A 7,363-nucleotide genomic window follows, 5' to 3' on the forward strand; every position below is an offset into this window, starting at 1 on the left:
TTTATATTTTCAGTAGAGACGCGGTTTCACCACCATGGCTAGGCTGGTCTCAAACTCCTGGACTCAAGCAATCTGCCTGTCTCGGCCTCCCAAAGTGCTGAGATTATGGATGTGAGCTACCATGCCCAGCAATATTTCTTATTTGAAATTACCACTCTCTGTTAGACCATGTGATCAGAAAAAAGAAACTGCTTTTAATATTGGACAAAACAGAAGACTAAGCCTGGCTTAAGTAGTCACACAATGATACTTAAAGTATTTTCCATTTAAGCCTGCCAGCTTTTACTCCTCTCCAATAACATATGTGACTAAGCCCTTTTATTTATTTATTTATTTATTTATTTATTTATTTATTTATTTATTTGAGATGGAGTTTCGCTCTTGTTACCCAGGCTGGAGTGCAATGGCGCGATCTCAGCTCACCACAATCTCCGCCTCCTGGGTTCAAGCAATTCTCCTGCCTCAGCCTTCTGAGTAGCTGGGATTACAGGCGCACGCCACCATGCCCAGCTAATTTTTTATATTTTTAGTAGAGATGGGGTTTCCCCTTGTTGACCAGGATGGTCTGGATCTCTTGATCTTGTGATGCACCCACCTCGGCCTCCCAAAGTGCTGGGATTACAGGCCTGAGCCACGGCGCCTGGCCCGATTAAGCCCTTTTAGCGTTTCCAAAAAGGGAAAATAGAATCACCTTAATTGGAGGATTTCTGAACAATTAAAATGGTATTGGATGGTAATATCTAAAAAAACTGAAGCAAGAGTGTGTCAACTACATCATATACATCAGAATTAAAGTCGGGAGTCTTGACTCCCAGTTTCATGGTTGGATAACTTTGTTCCATGAGTTTAGCAGGCAGATGACTTGGAGGCTGTTGTACTCCCTTGTAGTAAGATGGTTCATGTCGTATCCAAGAAGGCAGAATTTAAGGTTTTTAAATTTAAGTTTTTCTTCCAACTTTTAGACTCCATTGTGCAATTGTTTTAACAATTTTCTCTTTGTTTTGCCTCTTTCTCAAGGCATATTGTGAAAATTTAGACCAGAATTATATACTGAGCATGGCACAAAATTTATGGAATTCCCTGGACATGGCCTTCAGCTCAGAACCAACTGGCAGCTCCAATTGGTTAGAAGAGTCAATTACATTTATAATGATTTTAGTTCTTAGAAAATCAAACTCCAAGAACAATGAGGAAAACAATCTCTATGACTTGGCTGAGATAAGGCTAGAAATATCATCTGTCCTAAATTTAAATTTGTTGGGGCTGAAGAGAATGTGTTCTATTTTTGATGATTACAGGTCATGATTTCCACAGCCTGACTGCTTTTGGCAACATATTATTGTGTTAAATGGCACGTAAGCAGTTTTCAGATCCAAACCATGAGTTTTCATCCTTTTTTTTCTTCCCTATTTGCTAATCATAGCCTGCTTTTTCTAGATCTTCTCTTTGGCTGTGCTATTAGTGAACCCTAATCAAAATTTCCTTGGGGAAGATTCTTCTTTGAGTTGGTCACTGAATACATTTTTTTTTCTGCTAATCAGACCACTGGTTGTGAATAATTGAAACCTATAGATGATCTATTGTCTAGATTAGAGAACTGAGTTAATTTATCTTGGCAAAAAGTGGCTAGGGCATTCAATTGAGATGGAGCCTCTGTCTACTATGGGGGAGAAAACTTTGCTGCCAGATCAAGTTGGAAGAATATCTCCTCTAAGTAATATGCCACATTATTTATCTAGCTCTACTTTTCTCATTTCTACTGGGCAAGTAGTATTTACCCCTCTTACGTATGAAATTGTGTGTGTTCATTTTTGCCCGTATGGTGTGTGGATACATTGGAGACCATCTGCCTTTTTTATTTTCCAACAGTGTTCTCACTTCTTATGTGATGCCTATTAAGAATTGTTAAAGTGAACGAAATATGACCTGAGAAGTACTCTGTACATCTATATTTGAGTCTTTGTGGACTAACTGTAACCTAACTTAATAAGTAGACGAGGTTGAAAACCTAACCTATGTGCTTGTAACAGTAACTGAGTATTGGCCAATCCCAGCAGCCATACTTCAACCACTCATACTGAAGCTGTGTTTAAATAAAGCAAACCCCAATCTGTAACCAATCCAGCTGTTTCTGCACCTCACTTCCAGTTTCTGTACATCACTTCGCTTTTTTTTGTCTATAAATTTGTTCTGACCATGAGGTATCCACAGAGTCTCTCTGAATCAGCTGTAATTCTGGGGGCTGCCTGATTGTGAATCATTCATTGCTTAGTTAAACTTTAAACTTAATTTGGCTGAAGTTTTTCTTTTAAAAGTACAGAGAAAAACTTTGCAGCGATTCAGTGTTTTTTAAAGGAAGCAGAGGAAAAAAGTCCTTCTGTGTTCCGGATTCTCTTCAAACTATCTGCCAGGTGGGCTCTCACCTCCTCCTCTCTGAGCCATCAGCCTAAGAGAGGAGGCCTGGGACTCTGTGTCCTCTACCTTGTTACCCTTATTCTTTAACCACTATTCTGGAAGGAGCAGCCTCAGGCAGCTTCCTATTATTGGAAGCAGTGTCCATCCTACATTCTGTCAGAGTCTCCCCAACATGGATCTTGGTACTGGAGCTACAGGATGACTTGGAACTATGGATTACTGAGAATGAAAAGGTATCAGTTTAATTCTTCCTTCTCCAAAATCCTATTTTATTATTCTTACTTTTCTTATTATTTTTGAGATGGAATTCTGATCATCACCCAGGCTGGAGTAATATGGTGCAATCTCTGCTCACTGCAATGTCTGCCTACTCGGTTCAAGTGATTCTTCTGCCTCAGCCTCCCAAGTAGATTACAGGCACCTGCCACCATACCTGGCTAATTTTTGTATTTTTAGTAGAGACAGGGTTTCACCATGTTGGTCAGGCTGGCCTTGAACTTCCGGCCTCAGGTAATCCACCTGCCTCAGCCTCCCAAAGTGCTGGCATTACAGACATGAGCTATCGTGCCTGGCCCCTATTTTATTTTTATTACATTACAAAAATGGGGCCGTAATATTTTTGTAACCTACTTAAAAATATCATGGACAGCTTTCTATGTCCTCAAATATAGGTCCACATTGCTATTTTTATTAACTCCGTGCTATTCCACCAGTTTACTTGATCTTTCTTTGCTAACTGAAAAAATGAAGAATTTTGTTAATAGCGCTCTTTTGTAGTAATTGCTATGATTTCTTTCAGGCCAGCAAGCTGCTACTTCTGTATTTTGGCATATTCTTCTCTAAGCTGTTAGAAACTATTCAAGTCCTTAAGGCTTTTTAGAACACCCTAAGTAAACTTGATGCTCATATCAGCTATTAACAGTCAATTACCAGTGAAATTTAAAGTCCCGTAAAGAAGAGTAGAATAAATTTCAGAAAAATTCCCTAACTTTCAGAATCCAAATGATAAACAGAATTTAGACACCTACCTGTAGCTAAAGCTGGGCCTAGGTTCTCTGGACATATGATATACGGCACCATCATGATTCATACGATGTCAGAGGTAACCTGCCTCAAAATGATTTGTCAGTATTTGAATACCCTGAAATCTCATCTGCAACAGCTTCATTATTTTACCTTGCATTTTGGGTTCTATGGTTATGAAATGCTGTTGCTGTTGGCATCATTTATGCTGTGGTATAATTGAGATTCAGAAGCCCTGTGTGTGTGTGTGGTGTGTGTGTGTGTGTGTGTGTGTGTGTTTTCTCACATCCCTTCTTAAAAAAATGTTGTGAGTAGAAAAGAGGATACTCATATTGAATATCTAATACAGGAAGGTTGCCTGACGGGCGTGGTAGGGTGGAGGTGGGGCAAGGGTGACGGTTCCACGAACTTGATGTCTGGAATGACTACAGGGTCATTTGCCTAGTCATAGTTTTTCTCCTGGCATAATTTCTGACGGGACCATAGATGACAAAGTACATTTCAGGCCTTATGCGAGGGTGAAGGGGAAATTCTCATGCCCCATGGACAGCTCTGATAAGGAGCTTCAACAAAAAAGACTTGTTTTACAAACTTGAAATGAGGAGAGATTTTTATCATTCAACAGATGGTAAAGAAACCACAGGCAAGAGAGCCTGAAGAGGCTTTGCAGGCCTAATTTATTGTCAGCTGAGCGCCCCCTGGGGGATAGCCGGTGGAGAAGATGATCCAGGTCCCTGAATATTGCCCGTTTTCCCCTTTTCGACAGTCCGTGGGGCAGTTCCTGATTTGACTTGGGAATTAAAAGAGGCTTGAGGCTTATAATCATTCATAGGGATCAGTAAGAATTCCAGCTCCGTTTATGTTTAGTAGTTGTAGAATTAAGGTAAGTGGCATACTATGCAATCCACAGGTTGCCATATGGATATTGTCAATCATTACCGCAAGGACCACTCCCTATAAGCTTGCCTGAGATCTCATTTGGAAGAGAATATAATTTTATTTTCGTAAAAACTCTGAGAAGAAGGGAAGGAAACTAATTGAATTTTCCAAAATGAAACTAGCTTTATTTTGTCTGGTAGTAGAATACACAAAATATTATACAATATGTTTATATAGACTGTTTTAGAAATATATTACAATGTGTAGACTATTCAAAAATAAATATAACAAAAGAGACTACATCTTTTAAATTTTGGAATGTATCACTGAATAGGCCTCCAGAAAGACTAGACGAATAGATATACGTACCTGAGGTGTGTGAGAGCAGCCTATTGCTTGCACACTTCCAAATCCTGTGGTTTGGCCATCTTTTTAATCATAACCAATCTGTTGTTGTTGTGAGGCTGAACATCTGTTCATATATTTACTAGCCCTATTTCATTTTGAATTGTTTATTCATATTCTTTTCCCCATTTTCTTTCTTTTGTGCTGATTTATAAGAACTTGAGGCACTATGGATAATCACCCTTTTCCTGGCACATGTGTTGCAAATCTTTTTCTCCAGGTGTTATCTTTTATCCTTCATTGGGATGTATTTGTAATTTAAAAACTTTGTTTTATGTAGATAAATACAGTAATATTTTCATTTATGGTATCTGGCTTTAGCACCATTGCATGGAAAAACTTTTCTTATTTAAAGGTGTAAAATTATTCACCTCTGGTTTCTTTGAAAATAGCATTTATTGAATGTCTACATATGCCAGGAGCTGTGTTTGGCTTATTACATGTATATGTTTATTAAATTTTCACCACAGTATTATGAGGTAGGCATTATCATCATCTCCATTTTGCAAATTAAAAATTACAGGTCAAAAAACATAATTTACTCATGATCACCAGGCTGAGAAGTGGTAGAGCCATGCTTAGAAGTTAAACCTCTGACTTCAAGAAATATAAACTTCTCAAATATTTATTATCCAGAGATGACCCTGCCTACAGATATTTAATTTGAATAAATTCATAAGTCAGAATCTATTACAAATACTTTCCCCAGAATAAAATACCCAATCTTGAAAAAATTACTTTAATAGCTTCATGTGTGCTAGGTAATAAAAATAAGCAGAGAATGTGGCCGAGAATGCCAAGAATTAGTTTGTAGAGCAAAATATATTAATTCCATAATATAGATAAATAGAATATCTGGGTTTTTGCAGTAGAGAAAGATATTGATTGACATGAGGCCAGCCACCCCATGTGGGAGAAGAACGGAGTTATTATTCAAATCAATCATATGCAAGGCTCATAGGTTAGGTTTTTTTTCAAAGGCAGTTTGGGGGAGGTGATGGTAGCTAGGCTTACTGCGGATTCGTTGGGTCCAAGATGAAACCATAGGGGTGTTGAAGCTGTCCTCTAGAGCTGAGGTGCTTCTGGGTGGGGCACAGAAGTGGTGGAGGCATCAGTCAGTGGGTCCAGGTGGAGCCACGGGTGTCACACATGCGGAACAACTGAAAAGATATTTCAATTTTTTTTTTTTTTTTTGCCAATCAGTTTGAGCTTATGAGGTTGCTCAGGTTAGCCTTGAACTGATGACCTCACCTTCGCGAGCGCCATGACCTCTGGCGGGAGCCACTTTGGACCCCCAAAGATATTTCAAAAGGTCAATCTACAGTAGCAATTTTGTGTGTCTTGCGACCAGTCTATGCCTTAGCAGAATTCAGGTTCCTCTCCTCCCCCTCGCCTGATGGCCTTTCATTATGTTTACAAAGGTGGTTGGGTTTTTGGGAAAGGCCTGTTATCATTTGAACTATAAATTAAATGTCTACCAAAGTTAGCTAAGCCTAATTCTTAAGGGAAAGGCAAGATGGGGAGGGTAGTGGGTTAGATCAGATCTCTCTCTCTTTTGTTTTACACAATAATTTATTTATTGAGAGCCTCCTCTTCCTGCCCTTGCAGTCTCTAGGTCACTTTTTCCACTTGTAGATTTTGTGTGCAAGCCCCAGAAAGATAGCTGGGGGCAGGGGTGCTGCATACTGTTCAGTGAGACCCATAATATGGCTGTCAGTATCTTCCTCATACTGCAAAAGCACAGCCAGCAGATCCAGCTCCTCATATAGTGCCTTCACCCGGGCCACCTTCTCGGCCTCCTTCACCCGTGATTTTTCCTTCAGGATCTGGTACTGTTCCGAAGTGGCCCATTGCAGATATTGAACCACCTGCCAGCTGCATTTGTTGTCCTGGATGTCAGTGCCAAATCTGCCAGTCACACTGGGGTCCCTAAAGAGGTCAAGGTAATCATCCTGAATCTGAAAGAACTCTCCCATCTCCAGCAGGATCATCTTGGCATCGGTGTGCTCCTACTCGCCATCAGTTCCTGGCTGCTGCTACAGGAAGGTAGAAGGAGTAGAAAGCTGTTTTGTACCTGACAATAGATTTGTACATCTTTTCAGTGAATCTGCCAAGATCAGCATCGCCCCGGGCAGCTGTGATAAGGTCCAGGGTCTGCCCAATCTCAGTCTAATAGGCGCTCTTCAGGAAGAGCTCAATCAAGTTCAGGTAATAGGGCTGCTCCCAGCAGTAGAGCTTTAGCAGGTGGTAGATATGGGCTTCCTGAAGGATAGCATCATTGATGGTGTCCAAACCCATGCCTAGCTTCTGATACCAGCAGATATCTGTCCCCGGCGGGTGAGGAATGAATCCATGAGGTCATCTTTCACCAGGAAGAAAGCCTGCAGCTCCTTGAGCTGGGCAATAGCATCTTCTGTCTCTGGGTACCCCATCTCACCCTCAGCCAGCACCCTAATGATCTGGGAGAAGTGTTGAATGAAATCCTGCTTTTCTTGGACATAAACATCTGATTTCTGGTCTCCATTTATTCTTCTGAGGGAGGAGCAAAGGGCTCTGTTCCTAGATGCAGGTTCCTGCTTGATCAGATCAGATCTCTTTTACCACCATCATTTTCCGTTATAATTTTTGCAAAGGCAGTTTC

General features: G+C 40.4%; 1 pseudogene; it reads right to left on the reverse strand.

Moving 5' to 3' along the window:
- Positions 1 to 6,338: 6,338 nt before the first annotated feature.
- On the reverse strand, positions 6,339 to 7,076 carry LOC103792826 (farnesyl pyrophosphate synthase pseudogene; annotated as a pseudogene).
- Positions 7,077 to 7,363: the final 287 nt, after the last annotated feature.

The sequence above is a fragment of the Callithrix jacchus genome, chromosome 1 (assembly GCF_049354715.1).
Source record: "Callithrix jacchus isolate 240 chromosome 1, calJac240_pri, whole genome shotgun sequence".
Lineage (NCBI taxonomy): Eukaryota > Metazoa > Chordata > Mammalia > Primates > Cebidae > Callithrix > Callithrix jacchus.